The sequence below is a fragment of the Sceloporus undulatus genome, chromosome 1, assembly GCF_019175285.1.
Source record: "Sceloporus undulatus isolate JIND9_A2432 ecotype Alabama chromosome 1, SceUnd_v1.1, whole genome shotgun sequence".
Taxonomy (NCBI): Eukaryota; Metazoa; Chordata; class Lepidosauria; order Squamata; family Phrynosomatidae; genus Sceloporus; species Sceloporus undulatus.
The window spans coordinates 105,832,535-105,848,305 of NC_056522.1; the positions used below are offsets into that span (position 1 = coordinate 105,832,535).

The 15,771-nt window shown below is 39.1% G+C and overlaps 1 pseudogene; it reads left to right on the plus strand.

Annotated features, from left to right (window-relative positions):
- The window catches only part of LOC121919094, a 46,787-nt pseudogene extending 31,370 nt beyond the window's left edge, over positions 1-15,417 (plus strand).
- Positions 15,418-15,771: the final 354 nt, after the last annotated feature.

Sequence of the window (15,771 nt, forward strand, 5' to 3'; positions counted from 1 at the left end):
GCAGTCTTAAAAGCTAATGGACTATTTCTCTAGTTACTGATTTTAGATTATTTAGGGGACTGTATATATGGAATTTTCTCCCATATTTCCAGTTTCAAGCAGCTTTCTTTACCTTGTAGGTTGTAGAAAGAAAATTTGTTAGAGGTGGTTCTCTGTCAGGGATAATGATGCTTTATTTGTATTGTCATGATTTACTGATTAAGGCCCCAAACACATGGGCCAAATGACATGGATTCCAGCTACATTTGGGGCGTAGCGTTCAGCTGATGCACATCCTGAATGCGGCTGGAAGCCATGCTGACGCCACACCATCCAGGAAGAACCAGGCCAAGAAAGAGCAGATAAAACCCACTGCTTCTGGCAGGCCGGTTCAGGACCATGGTGGTTGCCCAGTTTGGGGTGACTGCTGCAGCCCCGGTGTAATTGGTGGCAGCACAGCTGTGCACTGCTCTTTCAAGCTTGTCTGTTTGGGGCCTATATTTTCTTATGTTACTGTTTTGTTTCTCATTCTACCCAACTAGTTGAAAGAACTATTGTCCTTTTTTGTATTATATTCTCAGCAGCACTACGAATGGAGCCATCAGACCTGTTCAAATACAAAGGATGCTATTTTGTCCGAGAGATGACTACACCAGAATATATTGAGACACTGGAGGATTTTGAAATCAGAGATAGTGATGTATTTCTGGTCACTTTTCCAAAATCAGGTAGGACTCGAAATGTTTTACTCAGAAATAATGTTTTTTTCATATACTAGCTGAACAGAGGGAGAACTTTAATGGATTAATCAGGGTTTAGGGAGTGGAGGAAAGATGTACAGGACAGAATGGTATTGTGAGAAGGGAGATAGCTGAGAAAACACTGATGGAAGAGGGATTCTTGGAGCATATGGAAATTAATGCAATTTTTAGGGAGTTGCTATTTATGTAATTGCTTATGACTGGAAGAGAATACCACAAACAAAACAAAGCAAATCTGGCAGAGACATTTAGGCATAAAAAGAACATGAAGGTTCACCAAAATACATATTTGAAGCAATTAGAAAAGGAAACAGACAAGTTTAGAAGTCTGAGGTATAAACCAATTATTGCTGGGAGTCACTAGATAAAAATACAAATATTCTCTTTGATAATTTCAGTTTTGATGAAACGTAAAGGGAAATAAATTCCTGTCTAATCCCTTCTTTACTAATTCACGCATCACTCACCAGAAGGAAGAGGGTCCCAAACTCTCAGATATACACAGTAAGGACTTTAGGCATTGGACCCACATTTTTTGTTACTCAAACTTTCCAAAAATGTTAACAAAAGCATTTTCTCATTTCTTGCTTCATCTGAGAAATGTTCAAACATCCAGTTATCTATGGCCTGAGACAGATGGGCGGGAAGCACCGTCCTTGGGCCAGTTTTAGGGTTCTGGAGCATGCAGTATCCGCACGCTCCAGAATCGTAAAACGTATGGATGGTGCCATCTTAATGTGCTGTCCATACATGGTGCACATCCACGACGCAAGCACGGTGCCACGTCCACACCTCAGGGCACCACGCTTGCGTTGTGGATGCATCACAGTGCACCAATGGTGCACTGATGACGTCCTCCCTGCACACCAAAAGAACCTACTTTTAGCGGGTTCTTTTTGGAGTGAAGGGAGCCTGCGCCATTTGGGTGCTGCAGGCTCCCTCTGGAGGGAAAACGGGTGCCTCCAGCCTGCCTGCTGAAGAGCCCCTATATTTCCCTTGTAGAAGTGAAGTCCAATCCACACTGCAGAAATAATCCCATTTGACACCTCTTTAATTGCTCTGGCTCAGTGCTAGGGAATTCTGGGAACGGTAGTTTTGTGAGACATTTAGCCTTATCTGTCAGAAAGCTCTGGTGCCACAATAAACTATAATTCCCAGAATTCCCTAACACTGAGCCACAGTAGTTAAAGCAGTGTCAAACTGTATTATTTCTGCAGTGTGGATTGGACCTCAGTCTGTACAGTTGCACTTAATGCTCATTATGGAGAACAAAGGTTTAACCTTTCTCAGACATTTGAAGCAACTTACAACTTACAACATGTATTTATTTATTTATTTATTGCATTTATATCCCATCTTTCTCTCAAAATGGGACCAAATGCAATTTACAATAGTTTTAAACATGGATTATAAAAGTTAAAAGTGAATTAAATAACAGTATTATTAAAACCATGGCTAAAACAATTAAAAACACTTAAAACATATAATGGGCCCTTGGAATCCATGGAGGTTTCATCCCAAGAACCTCTGCAGATACCCAAATCAATGGATGCTCAAGTCCCATTAAATACAAAGGCATCCTTTACATAAAATAATAATAATAATAATAATAATTTGTATTCCGCTTTTTCACAAAGGAATCAAAGCATATTCCAACAGTATAATTAAAACATCAAACAATTAAAAATTTCAATTGAAAAAACCCAAACTCCCAACCCTCCCCCAATCATAAAAACAGTGATCAGCCCATAAAAAGAGATTAAACATCCAAATTTAAAACTGTCCAATAGGAATACACTAAAATTTTGGGCAGATTAGTGCAAGAAATGAGGCTGGGGCTGGGGCTGGGGCTGGTATCAATCAATTCTGATATCAGAACAATAGAGGTATCATGGGGGGGAGGCAAGTCTAATAGATCTAACCTAGTCTGGAAACGTCTGCCAGAAGAGATCTGTCTTAATAGCCTTTTTAAAGGTTTCCAAGGTGGTAATATGGCAGATCTCATCTGGGAGGTCATTCCAGAGCCTGGGAGCAGCTGATGAGAAGGTCCTCTGGGTCGAAAGTCTGGTCTTCTTAGCTTGTCACAGATTCTCCCCAGAGGACCGAAGTGAGCAGGATGAATTGTATGGAAGTAGGCACTCCTGCAAGTAGGCAGGACCCAAGCCATGTAGGGCTTTAAAGGTTAGAACTAACACTTTGTACCTTCCCCAGAAAGTGATAGGCAGCCAGTGGGAGATATTTTAGAACGGGTGTAATATGGGTAGTTATGGATGTGCCCATGACCAACCTGGCTGCCATATTTTGTACCAATTGAAGTTTCTGAACTTGGCACGAGGGTAGCCCCATGTAGAGCGTGTTACAGAAGTCAAGTTGAGAGGTTACTAGCACATGTATTACTGTTTCTAGGTCTCCCTGCTCCAGGAAGGGGCGCAGCTGGCATATCAGCCGAAGCTGATAGCAAGTGCTCCTGATCGTCCATCTAAGCTGTCAGCTGAAGAGACGAGTCGAGGAACACCCCCAAACTATGGACAGAGTCCTTCAGGGGAAGTGTGACCACATCCAGAACTAGCTGGCATAACTCCATTCCCGGATTAGGGGTCCCTGTTACAAGTACCTCCATCTTACTTGGGTTCAATTTGAGTTTGTTTTCCTTCATCCAGTCCATTACCCCATTAAGACAGGCATTCAGAGGAGAGATACCATCCTTAGTCATTACATCAGTCTGAGACATAGAGAAATATATTTGGGTGTCATCAGCATACTGATAACACCCTGCCCCATGTCTCTGGATGATCTCGCCCAGCGGCTTCATGTAAATGTTGAACAGCATTGGGGACAGAATTGTGCCTTGAGGAATGCCTGATTTGAGCTTCCTCTTGGCTGAACAACAGTCCCCAAGCGACACCATCTGGAATCTGCCTGAGAGGTAGGACCGTGCCCCCAATACCCAACTCTCCCAGATGTTCCAGAAGGATACCATGGTCAGTGGTATTGAAGGTCGCTGAGAGGTCCAAGAGCACCAGCAGGGTCACACTTTCCCTGCTGATGCCCAGACGGAGATCATCAACTAAGGCGACCATGGCAAAATCAAGACGTGTTTTTGGAATTTATAATTTGTTTCATTATTTTCAAGTGGTGCATGGTTGAATCTGTGGATAAAAAATTCATGGATATAGAGAGCCAACCGCATTTCCAATGTAATTTCATTTAAAGATTAAAGATATAAAAATACAGCACACCACATGACACACACATACTACAACTCCATCTTCATCTGTCAATAGAAAGAGAGGAGGAAGGGAGGGGGCCAAGTAGATGTCATGTGGAAAGGAGTTCCAGAACTTGGGGGCAACCACAGAGAAGGCTCTTTCACTAGTCCTCACCAACTGTGCCAACAAGTGTGGTGGAGCTGCAAGAAAGCCATCCTCTACAGATCTTAACACTTGTGCTGGCTTACATGAGGAGATAAAATCTTTCAGATAGTCTGGGTCCAAGCTGTATAGGGCTTTAAAGTCAAAACCAGCACTTCGAATTCTGCTCAGAAATGGACCAGTAGCTGTATTCCAGAAATCAACCACAGCTTTGACAGAATCACCTGTCAAGGCAAGAGAAAACTCCCCCACAGCCATTAGGAATCTATTTGGATGCATAAGGCACCTAAAGCAGACCCTCTTAATTGGCCTCCCACACTTACAGAGGCTCTGAGTTCCAGTGAATCTAATACCCACAAGGTAGTGGGTCCATGTTGAGCAGCGTGATAAATGGTACACCAACAGAATCCCTATTCTGCCTCCAAGCCCCTCAGACCTTGCCTGCTGCTCCACAGAAACCCCAGGTGGACAAAACTGGGAGAGGTTAACTCCTTTACCCTCATCCAGCCAGATCTCTATAATACAAGCCTGATCAGCATGCTCATCCAAGATCAAATCCTGGATCAAATTTGTTTTTCCATTTATCAACTTGGCCTTAAGCTGCAACAGTTTCAGTCCAGGGGAACTGCTGCCAATCAGCACTCTGTGGTTCTCCCCTCTCCTTTGAGATAGCTCTATCTCTCCATTCCATATCTGCAGCTACCTATTAATGTTGTAGTGGCTGCTACACTTCCCATGCTCTTTGAATACTTACTCTCTAGGTGCTAGTAGGGTAGTGTAGAGGGCAAAGCTACTATAAAAACGGGAGGAAACCCTCCTCTCCACTTCCTAACAGAGTAACTGGCCCTCACCCCTCCACAGAAGCACTAAAGGAGTAACACCAAAAAGGATGACCCTGCTGTTAGTTGGTCCACCACCCAGGCAGCCCCTTATATGCCTTTCAGAGAAGGGAGCAGGTGAAGTCAGTGCTGGTTTACCAGCTGCTGAACAGCACCTAGAGAACTCAGAGTCTGCTCTTGCAAGTAGATGGTCTTTCTCAGCAGGTGGTAGGCAGGCAGGCAGGCAGGCAGGTAATTAAGTGACAATTCTTGACAAAGGGAGGCCACAACAGGATGATGGAACAGCTGCAGACCTCTTCTCTCCGGAGTCATGGTAGTGCAACTTTTCCATGGTGTGCTGACTCTTTCACTACAAACCACCACAAAACCCTAATGTATGAACACTACTGATCAACAGCAAACAGGCACACAATTTACAAGGCAGAAATTCCACGCACAGGGAAAAAACCAGAAAAAACATTATGGACAATCAATTAATTTAAATTTGGTGAAATTCCTAAAGAGATACATCATAAAATATTCATAGAACAGTTCTTAACAATCAGTTTGCTGAACTGATTATAATGAAACAATATTACTGAAATCCACCACAAGTCATTTTTTAAAATCTATTAAAAGAAATGCTAGAACAAAAATCAAAGGCAAATGTGTACATCAATGCTGCAGCAGTAATTCAAATTTGTAGAGTCATAGGACTTGTAGTCATAAAGTCATAAGTCATAGGACAGAAGACCCTGGGAATTTATAGTCTCCGTTTCAGCTTTAAGATTTCTTCAGTTACCTTGAAATGAAAATAACAAGTTTAATGCTGTAAAAAGGCATTTTTGCCACCACAAACCCTAATAATGCAGAAGTAAATAATACTGTAGGTTATATACTTATAATGCACAGTCAAGCACAGGCATCTATTCTGCATCTGTTATGTGCTGGCTGCTTTGTAGAAATGGCCAAAAGGAAAGTTATTTTATAAATAGATGGGAAAACCATCTTAACTGTGCTTGGGGCCTGAAAAGATAATGACAGCCAATTGGTTTTCAAAAGGATATTCCCAAACCCTGAACTTCCTGTATCTTCATGTACATTGATCCGATTCAGCCAGATACCTGTGAATCCTTTCTTATCCCTTCCTTGTTTTCTCCCCAGCATTTCAATGTAAAGACATGACCTTTGCATTGTTACCTTGAAAGTAAAAAACACCTTGATGCTCAGGAATGCACTAAATCAGGCTGTTCCTATTCACACAGGCACCATATGGACTCAAAATATTTTGAGCCTGATATATCATGAAGGTCATAGAAAGGGGACTGAAGACACTGACCTGATAGACAGAGTTCCATGGCTGGAGTACAAAATTCGCGAAAGAGATTACATCAATCGTCCATCACCTCGTCTCTTTGCCAGCCATATGCCCTATTTTGCAGTGCCAAAAGGATTAAAAAATGGAAGAGGAAAGGTAAGGCCTGATACTGCTATAATTTAATTTACTTAATTTGTTGTTGTAAGAGAGAAGGAGAATGCTAGGGCCATGATTCATTGTAAAGAATCTACAGGATATTTAGATATTGGAGTGAGAAGGATAAAAGAGCCTGGGACTTGTCCACATGGCCAAAAAGATCCATCCTCACCCACTCCCATTCTGGCATCTTTCTGTTTGGATGATGCATGGCAAACCCCCTAGTTCTGATGTGTGCCGTCTGGATTATGTCCAGTATGTTCTGTACCAGAACCGTGGATTAACATGTTTAAAAATAATTTTAAAAACTTACCTGTTGCTCTGGATCTTCTGGGAAGATCAGGAGCCCTCCATTTCTGTGCTCCAGTGATTGTCTGCACAGGTGTCTTACTGAGCCATCTGGTATGTCAACCACAGATCACTCAGTCTGAGATCAGAATGAAGTTCCCAGTATGTGATTGTCACTGGGTACCTCATACTGAACTCAGATGCAAGTGATACATCAGGGACATAACCAGGATTTTGGGAAGGGGAGGGGCTCCGGACTAAGTGCCACCATTATAATGGGGCTTGGACATGGCGGTGCGGTGGCACGCACCATTCATTGTGTCTAATGGAAGGGGGGGTCCGGACCCCATGGACCCCCTCCTTGGCTATGTCCCTGGATACATGATGGCAGAGGACATAGTGAACAGCCCAGAAGATCATCTATGCAAACAGCCACTGTGCCATGGAAATGGAGGGCCAGGTAATAGGGAGAAATTGAGCAGTTGGAAGGCCAGGATACTCTGAGCTGGCCCTTGAGTGTCTTCAGAAAAAGCCTGAGATACAAAGGTATTCTGAGAATGAGAAACTGCAGCAAACACTCTGCTCAATCATCTACAGAATGTTAATGATCAGAGGTTTAAATGAGCGAAGCATCTATACCATTTTCCATTGTAAAAGTTCCTGACATATACGATGTAAAAGTTATGATGGGACAACTGGAAAATTTTTAAGAGGAGATGCATCTGTTGAAATAATGCCTTCTTACATTCACGTACCTCCCTTCAGAGGTTGATTCCAAGGTCACATAATTTGATGCTGCTGTTGATGTTTTATCCTGCCTTTTCCCCAGGTTAAAGCCCAAGGCAGCTTACAAAAGCTAAAATAACTGCAGCTAAAAATTACATTGTACAAAAGTAAAATATGATTATACTGTCACTAACATTAAAACTGTTTTAAAGCATAACCTTAAAAAGAAAACAACAAATGGATAATACAACACATTATACAGGGCCCTTTCCCCCCCCTAAACAACCAGTCTTCAAAGCCCTCCTGAAACAACAACAAAAAGTCTCAACCTGCTTTATTGTATGGAGGCAAAATTCTAAGACAATAAAGTTTCAAATGTTTTTTTCTTCCTCTAAGGCTGCATCCACACTGCAGAAATAATCCAGTTTGACACCACCTTAACTGCCATAGCTCAGTGCTGTGGGATTCTGGGAACTGTAGTTTGTTGCAGCACCAGAACACTTTGATGGAAAAGATAAATGTCTCACAAAAACTATAGTTCCTAGAATTCCACAGCATTGGGCCATGGTAGTTATTGTCTAAGTTATAATACTTAGTTAATATTTCCCTCCTTCAGCAGCTCAAAGACCTTTGAAATTCCCTGGGCTCTTTTATATATACAGATGTTTCATAATGCAGGGGCAAAAATTCAAAGAATGAGACACCCTCATTATTAGGACCATGATTCACAACCTTAAAGATGAACAAAATTCATATTAAATGAGAAGATAAAGTCACATTCCTACATTTGGGTGATCAGAAAATTTTACCTCACTAGAGATTTTTAACATCATTGTTTCTGCAGATTATTTATGTGGCCAGGAACCCAAAGGATGTCTTGGTTTCCTACTATCATTTTTCCAAATTTTCTGTCAAACTTGAAGAAGTAGAAGACTTTAACGTTGTTATGGAGAGGTTTTTGGCTGGTAATGGTAAGCATTAATGGTTTTAGAGTAGACAGTTATTTTACCTCTATGTTACTCATATTGTTTGCCCCAAAAACAATATTTTGCCTCTACATTACTCATATTGTTTGCACCAAAATTGAATGTTTATTTATTTATGAAATTTATATCCCACCTTTCTCCCAACATGGGATTCAAAGCAGCTTACAATAATTTAAAAGCCAAATGTTGAACTGTGGGGTGAGGAGTAATTTCATAATGCGACACATCCAGAACATATAAAACAAAGAGTGGATAACTTATTGAGAAGGGTAAAAAGCTAACTTGATTTACTGGACATGGAAGGAAAGAGAGAAAGAAGAAAAGCTATGGGAATAATATAATGTTTCTAAGCATGGCGTCCAGTCCTGGAGACATAATAAGGTGGCCTTCCAGAGACCTTTTGATTTTGTATATCTCCCACCCTGAAGTGAACTGGAAGCTGATGCACAAAAGCATGTCATAGGCACATCTGAGTAGGATGTACTCATGAATATTCTCAATATACTTCTGGTTAATTATTTATCAGTTAACCATATTTGGCTTCCCTTTTTTATTATGTTAAAATGAAAAGTACTGCTACTGTACTTTGAACATATTGTGGGATGGCATGACTTATTGTAAAAGACAGTAATGCTTGCTAAAGTTAATGGTGGTAGGAAAAGAGGAGGAACTTGTTACAGGTAGACAGACCCAGTCAAGGAAGACACAGCCCTGAGTTTGCTATATCTTAGCAGAGATTTTAAACTAGGGAGTCTTGGAGGCCCAGAAGCCAGACAGTTTTTCTGCTCTGACTTCATTGGGCTCCTCCTTTAGGAGCAGGCAAGAAATTGCATCCTTAACATTTGAGTAGAGGTCCATGTGGCTACAGCCCTTGCACAGAACTGAAGCATCCTGACATCTGTCTAAGACTAGATAGGCACTGGAATTCAGCTGGAACTTTACTGGGCATGTGAATGCAGTGTACAATGCCAAAATCTGTGTTTAACTATTCTAACATTTATTCTTATCTCTTATAAGTATTAGGTAATTTATGGCTAGACCATATAGAAGGCTGGGCTGCTCAGAGGAACAACTTGAGTATTCTCTTATGTATGAAGAAATGAAGAAGGTAAGGAACAGAACAGCTTGCCCACTTGGTGTTAAAAAGCCATGCAAGCCTACCCAGATTTGTGAGGGAGTCCAGGGCTAGGGACAGGATAGGACTTTGAAATTGATCTAGAGAATTGAGGGCTTATGGATGTTAAATACCAATAGATTGAAACCTAATGTCATTGTTGCCTCCCCCTTTCTATCAACTCTTCCTTGTCTACCCTTACCTGGGGAAGAAGTAACTTTACTGTAGAAGAATTACAAAAGATCTTTCCTTTGTCTATAGTGTCTTTTGACTTGATTGCTTTATAGTCACTTAAATTCTATGTTGAAGAGAGGGGCTCAGAAGTGGAAATTCAAGAGATACAGTGGGCCCTTGCTTTATGCGGGGATCCATTCCTGATCCCCCACCAGGCGTAATGCAAAAAATGTGTATGCTTGAGCTCGCTGCACGGCTGTGCGCATGCCCCACAGCCGCACACACCATTCGCGAGCCCCACTGGATATAATGGGGCTCATGCTTGCCGTGCGCATGCACCAGGCATTCGCCCATTTCCTGGGCGGCTTCAGCATATGCTGAAAGCCACCTATAAGGAGCCTGCATATGGCGTGGGCTCACTGTATTCTGTCCAAAGGTTCATGAAGATTAAATGAGATCTTTGAGATTACAAAGCTTTCAAAACTTTCAGATATTTTTGTCTATGATTGTTTTTCAACATATCAAAGTGGCTGAAAAAAACAATCAGTAAAACAGCAATGTAATAAATTATAGACTACTGAAGCAATGTAACATTTAAATAACATAAAAGTAGCTGCAACTAAAGGTATTCTCAATCACTACCTTAACAGTAGATTGGTATATAAAAACAGACTAGCATATAAGATTTTTCATTTGTTTTAAATTTCTCATCTGACTGTTCTTACTGTCCAGCTAACCTGTGAAATTAGTAGGCTATGGTGATCTTTAGTTATGCATGGTGTCACAGCTAAACCATGTCTCCTCTTAGGATCTGAGAAGCTCTGTGTTGAAAATATGCAACTTCCTAGACAAGAAACTTACTGAAGAAGAGTTGGATGATGTTGTCGATAAGGCTTCATTTGGCAAAATGAGTGTGGATCGTAGAACTAATTATACCACTCTGCCCCCTAACTTTGTAGATTTCAACAAAGGACGTTTTCTGCGCAAAGGTAAGTTATTGATAGCTAGTTTGGTGTATCCACAACCTGAGCACAAGTTTCAAACACATAGAAAAATGTTTTTCTTTTAATTTTCAGGCTTTAATCAACATGATTTTATTGTGCAGAATAATAATAATAATAATAATAATAATAATAATAATAATATTTATATTTCGCCTTTTCCCAGAGGAATCAAGGCAGATTACAACAGAAACGATAATAAAACAATTAACAATATTACAATATTGAATAAAAATACAAAATATAAGCAATAGTCACATTATACTGTCCCCATACAACCCCCACCATTACATAATAATAAAACACAATAACAGTTACAATAGTTAAATCATTCAAACAATTTAAACAATCAAAATGAAATAGGACAGCTAAGGGCAGATGTGGTTATCCTTCTTTATTATACTCTTCTCACCCAATCACCGCCCAGATGATGTATCTCCCCTCTGAGTGCCCCATAAAATAAAGGAGCAAGCAGCCTCCCGACTCCTCTGTCACCACTGTCTCTGGCCCAGGTTGAGGAAAGGCTGAGCATCCTTGGAGCTAGCAGCCAGGTGTTAAAGGCTCCTCTGCACCCACTCAGCTGTCTTGGCCAATAAATAAACAAACAACCAGACGTGATTAGAAAGCCTACTTCTGGTTTTGAAAAAAGAGCATTTACACAAAATATGGGAGCTTTGAAAACAGTTCAAAAAGCAAATTGACACTCCAGTAGGCTTCCAAAATGGGCAATTCACTTTCTGACCAGAAAAGAAAAGCTAGGCTGGGGGATATGAATAAACCATTAATGTTACTGTTCAAGAATAACTGGACGAGTCACATTAACCACACTGCAATCAAGGACAAGAAAACATTAATTTTGGGTCCTAGGTCTTTTGCATGAGGAGTTCTGGAATTCATAAGCTTCAGGAAATCCCAGGAACTCCTGCTATGGTTCCCTGGGAGGTTGTCATTTTTCCGTTTCATCTCACAATGGACATAGGACAGTAGGTAGTTGCAGAGTAGTGGCATATCAAATAGCACCACTTCCCCACAGTAAGCATTATGGCTTTGGACCTGTTAACCCATCCCACTCATGGATAATGGATGCTAATCATCACTTTCATCTCAATTTCTTTCTGACTGCTGTACCAGGTACTGTTGGAGACTGGAAAAACACAATGACAGTTGCACAGAGTGAAAGGTTTGACAGTGTTTTTAAGGAGAGGATGGAAAAGCTTCCCTTCAAGTTCTACTGGGATATCAGTGAATTTTGAAATACAATCAACAAGACTGCCTCTTTTGCTTCATACAGATTTTTTTCTTTGGTGCAGCAACAAATTTGTTCCAACTTATTTTTCAACCAGTTTGTACGTTTGGTGGGTAAATGGACACAGTTTTAACAGAATCCACATAATGCCCAGATTCTGAATGCCTTTCTCAAAATATAAACATATTTGAAGTGAACAGGTTTGATATTGACTCATAAGGAGGTGTGGGAGAATTTTAAGACCTACATTTTGAATGATGCATACTTTTATGTTTTTATAGTTTATAATAATATATTTTAATGATGTAGTATTTTTAAATTGTATTGTTTTAAATCTGCTGTTTGCCACCTATATTGGTAGAAAGGCAGAATATAAGATAACAACAACAATAATAATTCATGTACAAAATTTGCTATTTTTTGTTTGGTCAGAGATAAAATACAGAACATTGCAATGTTCAGAGAATTACAAAGGATAACAGGATAATTGTGAACTGGATCAGATCTTATGAAAAAGTGAACTACAGGAATTGCTAGCAACAGAATCATATTGGAAGAGACCACAAGGATCATCGAGTTCAGCTCCCTTTCATGCATGAAAACACAATTAAAGTACTCCTGACAGCCTCTTTAGAAACCTTGAACAAACAGTCAGTACCGAATTAAACAGGGATAGATTGAATTTAAATACTATATTTTTGTGATACTCAGAGCATTGCAAGTGGAAGAGAATGACGAAGGATGAAAAAGCAATTGCTTTAAGGATGCTGTATTGATTAAAAAATGCTAATTAGATAAATACTATGACAAAAGGCTGCATCCACACTGCAGTATTAATCCAGTTTGACACCACTTTAACTGCCATGGCTCCATGCTATGAAGTCTAATGAATTGTTGTTTATTGTGGTACCAGAGCTCTTTGACAGAGAAAGCTAAATATCACACAAAACTACAATTTCCAGAATTCCATAGCACTGAGCCATGGCAGTTAAAGTAGTGTCAAAGTGCAGTGCAGATGCAGCCAAAGTGAGCTTTCTTCATAATCAATAAGGATAAGCCAGTAGCAACTTAAAAGAGAAAGGGATTATGTCATGCGCAGATTCAATCCATACTGCTTTAAAACAGAGATGACAAAAAAAAACCCAACCCTTCTTAGAATAGGCCTTTTGTAGCACTACATCACCCTAATTCTGAAACAGAAGGACTAAATATATTAAAACATTTTATTATTACACTGATATATCCCCTTCTTCTCCAAAGTATTCTCTTCATGCCCTTAGAAATTTTACTCCTAGTAAACTGGAACTTTTGAAACTTGATTTTTAGCAGGAATGGAGAAGCAGTAGAAGTAATCTTGTTAAAAAAAAAAAAAGTGAACTTCATAAGTGATTCAAACAGGGGAGCCTTACATGTGCCAATGCATTCGATGCAATGAGTAGTTTGCTTTTAAGAGAATAAAGCATCTTACATATTGTTTCATGTTACATATGTTCTGAGCTGTTGAAATCATACTGTACTATATTGAGTTTAAAATTTCACACTTATAAAAAGCAACTAATTAAACAGTTATAGGATGAATGCAGATTCAAATCTTTTTTAAAAAATATAAACTTATTTCAGATAATATAAAATTAAAACACAGGACATTTATACTGTTAATACATTCCTTTCAACAAAGTACTTTCTCTCTAACAACAAAACGTAATCAGTTAACAAGTTAACAAATTAACATTTTGACAACTACTACGAATACAATACTGTAATAATATAAACATCACACATTAATTCCCTTATGTAAAATTTATTAGAATTATATAATTGTCTATAGATTTGAATATAATCTATTACTGTATTGAAATTTGTAACAGTCTTTTTCCTTACATTTTTACCTTAATGTATGAATTTATCAAGATATTTCCAAAATAAAGATACATACATCTATTTTCACCTTTATGTGTTTTTATGTGAATATATATGAACATATATTTATATGTAAATTTAAAATCTCATATCTGTTTTATTCCTATTTTTATCCTATTTCAACTATCTTTCCCTCTTCAGTGGTAAATATAACTTTATCCCAATCGTATATATATATAGAGAGAGAGAGTTTTGATTTTGTAAACTTCTAGACAGTTTGTCAATTTCTATTTTGTTCAGTACTTTCAATAACTAATCCTCTACTCCTGGTACTTCCTCTTGTTTCCATTTGTGAGCATGGACCACATGTGCAGTTGACAATATAAAAAGTTCTTCCTCCCTCCCCACCCCCCAATTGTTCATCTATTATGTTTAACAGTAATATTTCAGGTTTGAATATTTAATCTTCTTGTAACATTACCTTTATTATATGATGTACTTGAGACCGAATCAAAAATAAGCTGGGAAACTTCAAGGCAGAAAATGGGCATCATTGCACCAGCATATAAACAGCCCGGTATCATAATGTAATGGATGTAATGACAACATATACAAGCCAGATTATCCAAAAATGGGGCATGGGGTGATGCAGGATGAAGGGGTCATTTAATTGTTTGTCAGTGTATCATTCGGTGCACCAATGCACTGATGCACTGTACAATCAGTGTATCACACATACGACTATGTTGCTGGTCATATGGGTGTCAAATGGAATGGCATCTGGGCAGGAAGAGGGAGATAACTGGAAGTTGTAGGCAGTGTGTTTGTGTGATGGTTGGGAGACGGTAAAAAAATAACTGTGCAGCATGGCTTGACGCTGCATCTTGCAGACAACATATGGGTGTTCAGCCCACCTTGGGGGCAGGCCATGCAGACAGTGGGGTTTTGATCCATTTTCAGGCAATCCAGGATTGAGCCATTTTTCCTGCCTGTCTTCTCTGGCCCATAGTGCTCTGTTTGCTCCATTGCATTTTCAACAGTTGTCTCACCAATTTCCATAAATCTTATATAATTTTTCAGGTGTTAAATACCATCTGAAATATATCTTATAATATATTTTTTGAGATTTTGACACATTGTATATTTCAATCTTTTCCCCCATGTTAACTCCCATTGACTTAAGTAGTTGAACATCTAAAATTTGGGGACCATTTTATCATATTATCTTTTATTATATCTTCTTCTGTTTAAATTCTTGAGACATTTAAATAATTTGGACATTATTATTTTTTTAGTTTGATAATAATATGTATTCTATATCTGAGTTCATCCTTTCTAAACCAAAATCATATTGCTTATTATCCATTGTGAATCTTTCTTTCATTGTCTCTGTAAAAAACAACTGCACTGAAACTGTTATTTTTAGATTTCTTCTAATGTTTTCATTTTTTCCTGTATTGTTTAGAAATAACACTAATTCCTTGTATATATTTTCATTTAACTATGGATAACTTCTGAATAGTGCTTCATGTGGGGAAGCCCACAGATATTTTTATGCATATTCTTTTTCTTTATTTTCTCCATATCCAAAGCAGAGAATTAAAGTGGCTATTAAAGTCTTTGTTTACTTTTTCTTTGTTGTAAAAAAAGGTAAGCATGCCAACCAGATATCCACACTGGCAAAATAAAGAGGCTTCCAAATGCTTTGGAGGCAAGGTGTTTAGATGACACAAGATATGAAACTGGGTGGAAAGTGAAACAAAGCCATGCTCCAGGGCTAAAAACTGGAGCAAAAAGAAGCTGGGATATTTCCACTCAAGGCAGAAAATGCATTCCATTGTACTGGCATATAAACGGCCTAGTGCCAGTGTGGGACTGTGGCAAAGCAAAAATGTGATTGCCAGTAATGCCATGGATGTAATTATAACATACATAAACCAGACAATACAACAGGGGGGGAATGGCATGAGGGG